Source organism: Sycon ciliatum, chromosome 10 (genome assembly GCF_964019385.1).
Source record: "Sycon ciliatum chromosome 10, ocSycCili1.1, whole genome shotgun sequence".
In the NCBI taxonomy this organism is placed as follows: Eukaryota; Metazoa; Porifera; class Calcarea; order Leucosolenida; family Sycettidae; genus Sycon; species Sycon ciliatum.
In genome coordinates this window covers 20,349,085-20,363,058 of record NC_088652.1, presented here as the reverse complement: position 1 = coordinate 20,363,058, position 13,974 = coordinate 20,349,085, and the positions used below count along the sequence as shown (strand labels likewise).

Genomic DNA, 13,974 nt, shown 5'->3' with positions numbered 1-13,974 from the left:
CAGCTGGGTCATGTTATAGAGAGGTACATTGAAATTCTAAGGTCAGCGCAAATGGTCAAAATCCGACATTTTCTCACCTTCCTGCCCGTTCACAGCTCAGAAAATGACAATGACCAGCCTCATCTCGTTGTGCAGCTGGACATAGACAAGTGCACCAAGAAAAAGAGCCACATTTCTCTAAAGAACTTGCCCAGGGCTGCTGAAAGCTGAAAAATAACCAATCTCACAGTTTGGGGCTTTTTACCCGTGAATCTTCACTTTGCGACTAAACTATTCACAGCAGTGCCAAATTTTTTGGGTCACTGAATGTGGGTGCCAGCACCCAACAAGCAAACCAAAAATCAAATCAAAGCGACCACTGACATTACAGCTGGGTCATGTTATAGAGAGGTACATTGAAATTCTAAGGTCAGCGCAAATGGTCAAAATGCGACATTTTCTCACCTTCCTGCCCGTTCACAGCTCCGAAAATGACAATGACCAGCCTCATCTCGTTGTGCAGCTGGACATAGACAAGTGCACCAAGAAAAAGAGCCACATTTCTCTAAAGAACTTGCCCAGGGCTGCTGAAAGCTGAAAAATAACCAATTTCACAGTTTGGGGCTTTTTACCCGTGAATCTTCACTTTGCGACTAAACTATTCACAGCAGTGCCAAATTTTTTGGGTCACTGAATGTGGGTGCCAGCACCCTACAAGCAAACCAAAAATCAAATCAAAGCGACCACTGACATTACAGCTGGATCATGTTATAGAGAGGTACATTGAAATTCAAAGGCCAGCACAAATGGTCAAAATCCGACATTTTCTCACCTTCCTGCCCGTTCACAGCTTAGAAAATGACAATGACCAGCCTCATCTCGTTGTGCAGCTGGACATAGACAAGTGCACCAAGAAAAAGAGCCACATTTCTCCAAAGAACTTGCCCAGGGCTGCTGAAAGCGGAAAATAACCAATCTCATAGTTTGGGGCTTTTTACCCGTGAATCTTCACTTTGCGAATAAACTATTCACGGCAGTGCCACATTTTATGGGTCACTGTATGTGGATGCCAGCGCTCTACAAGCAAACCAAAAATCAAATCAACGCGACCAATTACATTACAGCTGGGTCATGTTATAGAGAGGTACATTGAAATTGAAAGGTCAGCACAAATGGTCAAAATCCGACATTTTCTCACCTTCCTGCCCGTTCACAGCTTAGAAAATGACACAGACCAGCCTCATCTCGTTGTGCAGCTGGACATAGACAAGTGCACCCAGAAAAAGAGCCATATTTCTCTAAAGAACTTGCACAGGGCTGCTGAAAGCTGAAAAATAACCAATCTCACAGTTTGGGGCTTTTTACCCGTGAATCTTCACTTTGCGACTAAACTATTCACAGCAGTGCCACATTTTCTGGGTCACTGAATGAAGGTGCCAGCGCCCTACAAGCAAACCAAAAATCAAATCAATGCGACCACTGACATTACAGCTGCGTGAAGTTATAGAGAGGTACATTGAAATTCAAAGGTCAGCACAAATGGTCAAAATCCGACATTTTCTCACCTTCCTGCCCGTTCACAGCTGAGAAAATGACAATGACCAGCCTCATCTCGTTATGCAGCTGGACATAGACAAGTGCACCAAGAAAAAGAGCCACATTCCTCTAAAGAACTTGCACAGGACTGCTGAAAGCTGAAAAATAACCAATCTCACAGTTTGGGGCTTTTTACCCGTGAATCTTCACTTTGCGACTAAACTATTCACAGCAGTGCCACATTTTCTGGGTGACTAAATATGTATGCCAGCGCTCTACAAGCAAACCAAAAATCAAATCACTTACATTACAGCTGGGTCATGTTATAGAGAAGTACATTGAAATTGAAAGGTCAGCACAAATGGTCAAAATCCGACCTTTTCTCACCTTCCTGCCCGTTCACAGCTCAGAAAATGACAATGACCAGCTTCATCTCGTTATGCAGCTGGACATAGACACGTGCCCCAAGAAAAAGAGCCACACTTCTCCAAAGAACTTGCCCAGGGCTACTGAAAGCTGAAAAATAACCAATCTCACAGTTTGGGGCTTTTTACCCGTGAATCTTCACTTTGCGACTAAACTATTCACAGCAGTGCCAAATTTTTTGGGTCACTGAATGTGGGTGCCAGCGCCCTACAAGCAAACCAAAAATCAAATCAATGCGACCACTGACATTACAGTTGGGTGAAGTTATAGAGAGGTACATTGAAATTCAAAGGTCAGCACAAATGGTCAAAATCCGACATTTTCTCACCTTCCTGCCCGTTCACAGCTCAGAAAATGACAATGACCAGCCTCATCTCGTTGTGCAGCTGGACATAGACAAGTGCACCAAGAAAAAGAGGCACATTTCTCTAAAGAACTTGCACAGGGCTGCTTAAAGCTGAAAAATAACCAATCTCACAGTTTGGGGCTTTTTACCCGTGAATCTTCACTTTGCGACTAAACTATTCACAGCAGTGCCACATTTTTTGGGTCACTGAATGTAGGTGCGAGCGCCCTACAAGCAATGCAAAAATCAAATCAACGCGAACACTTACATTACAGCTGGGTCATGTTATAGAGAGGTACATTGAAATTCAAAGGTCAACACAAATGGTCAAAATCCGACATTTTCTCACCTTCCTGCCCGTTCACAGCTCAGAAAATGACAATGACCAGCGTCATCTCGTTGTGCAGCTGGACATAGACAAGTGCACCAAGAAAAAGAGCCACATTTCTCTAAAGAACTTGCACAGGGCTGCTGAAAGCTGAAAAATAACCAATCTCACAGTTTGGGGCTTTTTACCCGTGAATCTTCACTTTGCGACTAAACTATTCACAGCAGTGCCACATTTTCTGGGTGACTGAATGTGGGTGCCAGCCCCCTACAAGACAACCAAAAGTCCAATCAATGCGACCACTGACATTACAGTTGGGTCAAGTTATAGAGGTACATTGAAATTCAAAGGTCAGCACAAATGGTCAAAATCCGACATTTTCTCACCTTCCTGCCCGTTTACAGCTCAGAAAATGACAATGACCAGCCTCATCTCGTTGTGCAGCTGGACATAGACAAGTGCACCAAGAAAAAGAGCCACATTTCTCCAAAGAACTTGCCCAGGGCTGCTGAAAGCTGAAAAATTACCAATCTCACAGTTTGGGGCTTTTTACCCGTGAATCTTCACTTTGCGACTAAACTATTCACAGCAGTGCCACATTTTCTGGGTCACTGAATGAAGGTGCCAGCGCCCTACAAGCAAACCAAAAATCAAATCAATGCGACCACTGACATTACAGCTGGGTCATGTTATAGAGAGGTACATTGAAATTCAAAGGTCAGCGCAAATGGTCAAAATCCGACATTTTCTCACCTTCCTGCCCGTTCACAGCTCAGAAAATGACAATGACCAGCCTCATTTCGTTGTGCAGCTGGACATAGACAAGTGCACTAAGAAAAAGAGCCACATTTCTCCAAAGAACTTGCCCAGGGCTGCTGAAAGCTGAAAAATAACCAATCTCACAGTTTGGGGCTTTTTACCCGTGAATCTTCACTTTGCGACTAAACTATTCACAGCAGTGCCACATTTTCTGGGTCACTGAATGAAGGTGCCAGCGTCCTACAAGCAAACCAAAAATCAAATCAATGCGACCACGGACATTACAGCTGGGGCATGTTATAGAGAGGTACATTGAAATTCAAAGGTCAGCACAAATGGTCAAAATCCGACATTTTCTCACCTTCCTGCCCGTTAACAGCTCAGAAAATGACAATGACCAACCTCATCTCGTTGTGCTGCTGGACATAGACAAGTGCACCAAGAAAAAGAGCCACATTTCTCTATAGAACTTGCCCAGGGCTGCTGAAAGCTGAAAAATAACCAATCTCACAGTTTGGGGCTTTTTACCCGTGAATCTTCACTTTACGACTAAACTATTCACAGCAGTGCCAAATTTTTTGGGTCACTGAATGTGGGTGCCAGCGCCCTACAAGCAAACCAAAAATCAAATCAAAGCGACCACTGACATTACAGCTGGATCATGTTATAGAGAGGTACATTGAAATTCAAAGGTCAGCACAAATGGTCAAAATGCGACATTTTCTCACCTTCCTGCCCGTTCACAGCTCAGAAAATGACAATGACCAGCCTTATCTCGTTATGCAGCTTGACATAGACAAGTGCACCAAGAAAAAGAGCCACATTTCTCTAAAGAACTTGCCCAGGGCTGCTGAAAGCTGAAAAATAACCAATCTCACAGTTTGGGGCCTTTTTACCCGTGAATCTTCACTTTACGAATAAACTATTCACAGCAGTGCCACATTTTTCTGGGTCAATGAATGTGGATGCCAGCGCTCTACAAGCAAACCAAAAATCAAATCCACGCGACCACTTACATTACAGCTGGGTCATGTTATAGAGAGGTACATTGAAATTGAAAGGTTGTTGTGTAATCGTAGGTGACATTTACGTTTTGTTGTTCTTTCATATTATTTAAATAACCGACGAGGAGACAACAGTCGTAAAATAGCAATGAAAAATATCAATTGTGCACTCATAATCATGTATAAACAATTAAAATGAAACAATTCCAGAACGTTTTCGTGTGACCATCATCAGTGGAACATCGTCACATAGTAAGAATCACTAAAACAACCAGTTATATAGCTAGAGTAACATGAAAAGAAGCGTGAGAATGCAGCACAGCTAGCGGTTATGCATAACGCGTGTAGTGTGAACCTTTGCAGTGTATCTGAGAATGGTAGCAGTAGATGAATGTGGCAGCTGTGAGTGCGTGTGAACAAAAACTGGTGAGTGCGTATTATTTAAAAAGTGTGAGTGCTACAACATTTTCTTTTTGCTTGCATAGAACAGGGTCACGTGTGCGAATATATACAGCTTCCAACACCTGCAACTGCTTAAAGAAACGCGCGCGACAAATAACACTAAACCAGGAATCGTCAAACAACTTACGACAATCCGGACTGGACACCAAATGCTTGTAGATGGCAGACTTGCTCTTGTCGATGTCGAACTCCTCCTCGTCCGTATCACTCTCATCCTCCACTTCCCGTTCCTGCTCACCCTTACTTTCCTCCTGACCATCCTGTTCATCCCCATCATCATCCTCCATCTCCATCTCCTCATGCCATCGCTTCTTTCTCCTTGACGTGTTCACTGCTGCGCCCGTACTTTCACCTGCCACTACTGGTTCCGCCTTCTCCATTTTTCTCAGTCGTGTCTCCGCTAGTCTCTGGCTTCTCCTCAGATTCGTTTTTCCTCCATTTTCATTTCGTTCTCCTGGTGATCTTTCCGTTACCGCCATCGGGTTTGTTAATGAACGGTCGTCCGGTGGTCTCCCATGCCGTGTTGTTGTCGTCAAGAGTGACACCAGATTCGTGTGTTGCGCTACTGTTGAGTCCGGTGTTGTATCCGTTTCTGGTTGTGTTGTAATACTGACAGGCGTAGTAGTAGGCAACGGGTGTTTTCTCGGCCTCCCACGCTTTGGCCTGCCTGCCCTGGCCATTCTCAGATACACTGCAAAGGTTCACACTACACGCGTTATGCATAACCGCTAGCTGTGCTGCATTCTCACGCTTCTTTTCATGTTACTCTAGCTATATAACTGGTTGTTTTAGTGATTCTTACTATGTGACGATGTTCCACTGATGATGGTCACACGAAAACGTTCTGGAATTGTTTCATTTTAATTGTTTATACATGATTATGAGTGCACAATTGATATTTTTCATTGCTATTTCATATTATTAGTATTTATTATCAGAGTCTAATCAATTCGTTCGTCGTTGTCAGCGTGTACACGAGGTACTGCTTGCCTTGAGTCAACAACACGGAATTCACGAGTTACGATTGTGCTTACTACGACGTTGCATGTTGTTTGTACATTTACAATCACGTACATGCAGCTTGGCAAGTTGTGTCACGATGCAATGCACACCAATTTATTTCACTACACGTATTTCTCGTAACACATCAATTCTTACTTCGTAGGTGTTTAGGTCCGGTCTTGCGTGACAGAGGTAGTTACTCTTAGTTAGCTTTCTCCATGATTGATACTAAGAAACACGGACATTGATTCTAGCTTCGAACTGTTTCTTCTTTGTCTGCCTGTGCATTTTGTTCTCAAACAAATCCTTCGTTCAATGTGTTTATATTTTCGCGCTCTGCAGATTTGTTTGCCTCGCGCGCGCTCAGCTTTGTTTCCTTTTCTTTGTCAACTGCATTATTATGACGTATGACTTGTGTACGCACTTATCACGTGACCGTTTGACTGCATGCGCTATATATGCACGCTCTACTCTAGGCTAGTGCATTTGAGCGATCGTAGCGATCCGCTTTCCTTGCCGTTTCGTCTTCTCCGCTTCTTTACTCATTCGAGTCAGTGTCGCTGCACTAGTTTGTTTTGCAGTTTATCCACGTCGCAGTCATCATGGTCGCCATCTTTACATTTGATTTTGATGCGCAGCTGCATGCTGATGCAGCTGCCTTTTTCATTTCTTTCGATGATCTTCTTTCCAAAGTTTATACTGAATCTACTGTATGTATTCTCTCACCCAAGTTTGCAACGGTTGTCGGTTGTAGCATGCCAAGGGTTGGATGCAGGGGTGGTTAATTAAGCTAGTAGTAGTAGAAACAATTCAGTAACAAGTGGTACCGAAACCCGATCGAACAGAGCCTCAGGACCGGTCGAGTGCTCGTGTAGAACTGCAGGAGGCAGTCGAGTGAATTTGAGTATTTGTAGTGTTTGTGGTGTTGGTTTGAGCTACACCAGTGCAGTGGCAGTGTAACCATGGCATCCATCAAAATGGATGGTTACTTGAGAGCGTTCAAAGGAAAAGGCGAAGACTTCCAGTTGTTTTGGAGGAAGTTTTTGGTTCTGTGCCGATTACAGAAACTGTCGACGGAAACCGACCGCATGGCATCGTTGCCATTGTTTTTGGATGGTGATGCCTTCCACCTGTTTGAGCAGTTGTCTGATACTGACAAGGCCAGTGAATCAGCAGTAAAGAAGGCCCTGGAGTCTGCTTACACCATGACCCCGGCGGATGCGTTCCGCCAATTTAAAGCGCGGACGCTCCGGGACGATGAGCCCGTGGATACCTACGTCACCGACCTGAAGCGCTTATTGGCGCTGTCCGGCCACACATGTGCCGACGACAAGGATATGGTGTTGCTCGAGCAATTGTTGGATGGCCTGTCCTTGGACTATGGACGGCAGGTGCGCATGGCGAGCACGGAGTCAGACCTGACTGTCACTAAGTGCGTCGCCAAAGTCCGTGCTCTGCGATCTACGGACGACTCCTGCCGCAAGCGTGCCAGTGTATCGGGAGCTGTTGCCGCTGCTGCTCCGGAACTTCGCCAGTCCAGTGTGTTGTGCTTCAACTGCAATGAGGTGGGGCACGTCCAGCGCAACTGTCCACATCGCCGGTACCAGAGGGGCGGACGGCAGCAGAGGGGCAATGAGAAGCCACGCCCTCCGCCCAAGGAGCAGAGACCGCTTATGTGCTTCTTTTGCGATCAAGAGGGCCACATGAAGAGGGACTGTCGGTTGCGCAGCAAGTTCCTCGCCTCTTTGGCACAGTCCTCGGCAGCAGCTGCAGAGCCAGTGCAGTCTGACAGGTGCCTGTGCATGGCGAATTTGGCACGGCCGGGATTGCCGAAGGTCTTTGTTGATGTGTCCTGTGACACTGCATCGGGAGTCCGTGTGCGGTCCGTCATAGACACTGGTTCTACCCGGACGTTGGTGACGTCAGCACTGGTCGACCAGCTCGGGACTCCTGTGACGGCCCACACGGGCCAACCAGTGGTGGCGCTGGATGGCCAACCCTTGCGTATCCTGGGCAGTGCGCGGTTGAAGTTCGTCCGGGAAGATGATTGTGTCAGTATCCCCGCTGTCGACATGGAGGTTCTCGTCGTTCCAAGTCTGTCTGTGGTCGGCACTGATGTTCTGCTCGGGTCTGACACTATTGCGCAGTGTGGGGGTCTGCACCTGCGCTACGATGACGATGGCAGCTTGTGCTGCGTGACGCTCGGCCAGCATGCCGACGTGACAGCTAGTGTGGCCGACGTTCCACTGCGGCACGTCAGCTGTCAGACCGACGGGGACGACATCATCCTGACGTCCGACGATGGGTCAGTACGTTGGGACGCCACGCAGCGTTGCTGGACCCTCAACTGGCAATGGCGAGATGGCAAGCCACCGCATGCACCAGTCGGCCACGGGATCGGTGAGTATTCCCGCTCCAAACTGACAGACGAAGAAGAGCGCAAGTTTGGTGCAGAGATCCAGGGTTGGATCGATGCTGGGTGGATGGTGCCTCACGACGAGGCTGTTCATGGTGCTCCGGAATGCGTCTTGCCGTTGTTGGCAGTCAGCCAGCCGCACAAGGCCAGCACACCTGTCCGTCCGTGTCTGGACTACCGGCTACTGAACGAACGACTGATCTCAAGTCCTGGTCTAGACGCCCCAGCATGTGCCGAGACGCTGCGGTCGTGGCGCGTCAAGGGCCCTGATGGTTATGTCCTGGTTGATCTGAAGAAGGCATACCTTCAAGTTCGTGTTCACCCTGATCTGCTGCGCTACCAGGTCGTGGTATGGCGAGGTCGCTCTTACGTCATGACCCGGATGGGATTCGGCCTGAACATTGCGCCGAAATTTATGGACATCATTGTGCGCTGGGTGACTCGAGAATTTGATGACGTCGACAACTATATTGACGACGTTCGTGTACCTGTTGCCCTGACAGAGACGGTGACTGCGCGCCTGGCTAGCTATGGGCTGGAGACCAAGCCGGCGGAACCAATGCCTACCTCTCGTGTTCTCGGCTTGCAGTTGTCAACGCCGCCAGATGGCCGTACTGAGTGGCGCCGCCGTGACGGAGTCAAGACAGCGTTTGATGAGCCACTCACCAAGCGCAAGGTGTTTCAGTGGTGTGGGCGTCTCACCAGCCATTACCCCGTCGTTGGTTGGCTGCGGCCCGCGTGCAGTATGGCAAAGCGTTTGGCATGCCTAGAGAGCTGCGGCTGGGACGACACGGTGTCACCTGAGTTGCTGCAGATATGTGTTGACCTGCAGCAAAGGCTCCACAATCATGATCCGGTGCATGGTGTATGGCATGCTGATCTGACCAGTTCTGCTACTGTGTGGTGCGATGCTTCAGACCTTGCCCTCGGTGCGTCGTTGGAGATCGGGGGTGACGTGGTTGAAGATGGCACGTGGATGCGCCAAGTCAGCGATCGTCGCCACATCAACGTGGCTGAGTTGGACGCGGCCATCAAGGGCGTCAAGCTTGCAGTATCATGGCATGTGCAGGATTTGCTGGTCAAAACCGACTCCAAGACAGTCGCTGCCTGGTTGGACCAAGTGTTCACCAATGCCCAGCGAGTGCGGACTAAGGGATTGAATGATGTTCTTGTTCAACGGCGTCTCCAGGTCCTTGCTGATCTACTCGATGTAACTGGTTTACGTGCACGAATCGAGTGGGTGCCCAGTGCAGAGAACCGCGCCGACGTTCTCACCCGTGTTCCGGACCTGTGGAATCAGCGTGCCAAGTCGTTGTTGCAGCGTGCTGAGCAGCCGCCTGATGTTCCTGAGCCGCCGCCTGCTGCTGATCCGGATGAGTGTGTCGCCGCTGCGCCAAGTGTCCACCTGCCGTGTGCACTTCGTTTGACCGACATTACCGCAGCTCAGGCCGATGACGCTACGCTACAGTCCGTCATCCGTGGCCTTCAACATGATCAGCCACTACCCAGTGAGTACCGTAATGTTCGTACGCAGTTGTTGCTTGATGATGGTGTATTGTATCGGTCTGTCAAATCGCCTGTTGATGGCATTGTGATAGTTCCTGTTGTGCCTGCTGCGTTAGTCTCTGCTGTGGTTTCTAATGCTCATGAAGTGTCTGGTCATGGCTCTTGGGAGAAGATGTACTATATGTTGCGTCAGTGCTGCTTCTTTCCTGGTCTTGCGTCTGTGTGTCAGAGTTTTGTGTCTCAGTGTTTGCAATGCAGTGCTGCTAACCCTCGTCGTGGTCCGTCTGTTGCTGCTTCGCGTCATGCTATTTCTGGTCGCCCATGGGGTGAGGTGGTGTTAGATGTTCTAGAGCTTGGCTCGAGTAATGGTTCCCCCTTTCATTGTGTCTTGGTGTGTGTTGACACTTTCACCAAGTGGGTTGAAATTGCTCCGCTACAGCGCCATGATGCTGCTTCTGTTGCTGCTGCTTTTGTGCGGATGTGTCAGGTCTGGGGTGCACCAGATTGTGTTCGTACGGATAATGGTACGGAATTTTGCAATGCCATTGTGTCTTCCCTGTTTTCGGTTATGGGTGTTACTGTTCGTACTGGTGCTGTGCGTCACCCGCAATCACAAGGGTCTGCGGAGCGCATGAATCGCACTGTGCTCGGGCTGATGCGCAAGGTTTTAGATTCGTCCACTGGTGATTGGCTGTTGGACCTTGATATGCTCTTGTACTGCTACCGTAATCGCCCCCATAGTGCAACTGGTCTGTCGCCCACGCAAGCTATGGTTGGTTGGCAGCCACCTCATCTGTTAATTGCATCCGAGCCATTGCTGTACTCGGCGAGTCATTGGGTGGATACCCTGTCTGCTCGTTCAGCACGCATTCGAGATTTGGTGGATGATGCTTTGTCCCGAACAGACTTTATCGAGCCCGTCCAACCGTGCCCTTACCAGGTTGGTGATTGTGTCCTGTTGTTGCGTCCTGACCGTCACCAGAAACGTCAGTCTGCTTTCGAGGACGGTTGGGTTGTACAGTCTGTTGTTTCACCCTCCACTGTTAGTATTTCGAAGCCTGGTCGTCGAGACAAGACTGTCAATGTCGCCCTGTTGAAGTCTGTTCCCGTTCGTGAGCCTGCTGTTCTTAATGTTCCAGCTCCTGTTGTTGCTGAGTTGCCCGAGGAGGAGGAATCGCTAGTCAGTCTAGATTGGCCTATTCCTGTCGTTCAGCATGGTTATGGGTTGCGCGATCGTGCTTCGATTCGCCCCCCTGTTCGCCTCTCCTTGTAAATTCACCTCGGGGAGAGGTGTTGTGTAATCGTAGGTGACATTTACGTTTTGTTGTTCTTTCATATTATTAGTATTTATTATCAGAGTCTAATCAATTCGTTCGTCGTTGTCAGCGTGTACACGAGGTACTGCTTGCCTTGAGTCAACAACACGGAATTCACGAGTTACGATTGTGCTTACTACGACGTTGCATGTTGTTTGTACATTTACAATCACGTACATGCAGCTTGGCAAGTTGTGTCACGATGCAATGCACACCAATTTATTTCACTACACGTATTTCTCGTAACACATCAATTCTTACTTCGTAGGTGTTTAGGTCCGGTCTTGCGTGACAGAGGTAGTTACTCTTAGTTAGCTTTCTCCATGATTGATTCTAAGAAACACGGACATTGATTCTAGCTTCGAACTGTTTCTTCTTTGTCTGCCTGTGCATTTTGTTCTCAAACAAATCCTTCGTTCAATGTGTTTATATTTTCGCGCTCTGCAGATTTGTTTGCCTCGCGCGCGCTCAGCTTTGTTTCCTTTTCTTTGTCAACTGCATTATTATGACGTATGACTTGTGTACGCACTTATCACGTGACCGTTTGACTGCATGCGCTATATATGCACGCTCTACTCTAGGCTAGTGCATTTGAGCGATCGTAGCGATCCGCTTTCCTTGCCGTTTCGTCTTCTCCGCTTCTTTACTCATTCGAGTCAGTGTCGCTGCACTAGTTTGTTTTGCAGTTTATCCACGTCGCAGTCATCATGGTCGCCATCTTTACATTTGATTTTGATGCGCAGCTGCATGCTGATGCAGCTGCCTTTTCATTTCTTTCGATGATCTTCTTTCCAAAGTTTATACTGAATCTACTGTATGTATTCTCTCACCCAAGTTTGCAACGGTTGTCGGTTGTAGCATGCCAAGGGTTGGATGCAGGGGTGGTTAATTAAGCTAGTAGTAGTAGAAACAATTCAGTAACAAGGTCAGCACAAATGGTCAAAATCCGACATTTTCTCACCTTCCTGCCCGTTCACAGCTCACAAAATGACAATGACCAGCCTCATCTCGTTATGCAGCTTGACATAGACAAGTGCACCAAGAAAAAGAGCCACATTTCTCCAAAGAACTTGCCCAGGGCTGCTGAAAGCTGAAAAATAACCAAACTCACAGTTTAGGACTTTTAACCCGTGAATCTTCACGTTGCGACTAAACTATTCACAGCAGTGCCAAAATTTTTGGGTCACTGAATGTGGGTGCCAGCGCCCTACAAGCAAACCAAAAATCAAACCAATGCGACCACTGACATTACAGCTGGGGCATGTTTTAGAGAGGAACATTGAAATTCAAAGGTCAGCACAAATGGTCAAAATCCGACATTTTCTCACCTTCCTGCCCGTTCACAGCTCAGAAAATGACAATGACCAGCCTCATCTTGTTGTGCAGCTGGACATAGACAAGTGCACGAAGAAAAAGAGCGACATTTCTTTAAAGAACTTGCCTAGGGCTGCTTAAAGCTGAAAAATAACCAATCTCACAGTTTGGGGCTTTTCACCCGTGAATCTTAACTTTGCGACTAAACTATTCACAGCAGGGCCACATTTTTTGGGTGACTGAATGTGGGTGCCATCGCCCTACAAGACAACCAAAAGTCCAATCAATGCGACCACTGACATTACAGTTGGGTCAAGTTATAGAGGTACATTGAAATTCAAAGGTCAGCACAAATGGTCAAAATCCGACATTTTCTCACCTTCCTGCCCGGTCACAGCTCAGAAAATGACAATGACCAGCCTCATCTTGTTGTGCTGCCGGACATAGACAAGTGCACCAAGAAAAAGAGCCACATTTCTCTAAAGAACTTGCACAGGGCTGCTGAAAGCTGAAAAATAACCAATCTCACAGTTTGGGGCTTTTTACCCGTGAATCTTAACTTTGCGACTAAACTATTCACAGCAGTGCCACATTTTCTGGGTCACTGAATGTAGGTGCCAGCGCCCTACAAGCAAACCAAAAATCAAATCAATGGGACCACTGACATTACAGCTGGGTCATGTTATAGAGAGCTACATTGAAATTCAAAGGTCAGCGCAAATGGTCAAAATCCGACATTTTCTCACCTTCCTGCCCGTTCACAGCTCAGAAAATGACAATGACCAGCCTCATCTTGTTGTGCTGCCGGACATAGACAAGTGCACCAAGAAAAAGAGCCACATTTCTCTAAAGAACTTGCACAGGGCTGCTGAAAGCTGAAAAATAACCAATCTCACAGTTTGGGGCTTTTTACCCGTGAATCTTCACTTTGCGACTAAACTATTCACAGCAGTGCCACATTTTCTGGGTCACTGAGTGTGGGTGCCAGCGCCCTACAAGCAAACCAAAAATCAAATCAATGCGACCACTGACATTACAGTTGGGTGAAGTTATAGAGAGGTACATTGAAATTCAAAGGTCAGCACAAATGGTCAAAATCCGACATTTTCTCACCTTCCTGCCCGTTCACAGCTCAGAAAATGACAATGACCAGCCTCATCTCGTTGTGCAGCTGGACATAGACAAGTGCACCAAGAAAAAGAGCCACATTTCTCTAAAGAACTTGCACAGGGCTGCTTAAAGCTGAAAAATAACCAATCTCACAGTTTGGGGCTTTTTACCCGTGAATCTTCACTTTGCGACTAAACTATTCCCAGCAGTGCCACATTTTTTGGGTCACTGAATGTAGGTGCGAGCGCCCTACAAGCAATGCAAAAATCAAATCAACGCGAACACTTACATTACAGCTGGGTCATGTTATAGAGAGGTACATTGAAATTCAAAGGTCAACACAAATGGTCAAAATCCGACATTTTCTCACCTTCCTGCCCGTACACAGCTCAGAAAATGACAATGACCAGCCTCATCTCGTTGTGCAGCTGGACATAGACAAGTGCACCAAGAAAAAGAGCCACATTTCT

The 13,974-nt window shown here is 47.4% G+C and overlaps 1 long non-coding RNA gene across 1 annotated transcript; it reads right to left on the bottom strand.

Annotated features, from left to right (window-relative positions):
• Positions 1-4,099: 4,099 nt before the first annotated feature.
• LOC135826441 (uncharacterized) lies at positions 4,100-13,196 on the bottom strand. Its single transcript, XR_010555296.1, has 3 exons — positions 13,141-13,196; positions 12,409-12,466; positions 4,100-4,160 (listed from the first exon to the last, which is right to left on the bottom strand). It is a non-coding gene; the product is annotated as an uncharacterized LOC135826441 (long non-coding RNA).
• Positions 13,197-13,974: the final 778 nt, after the last annotated feature.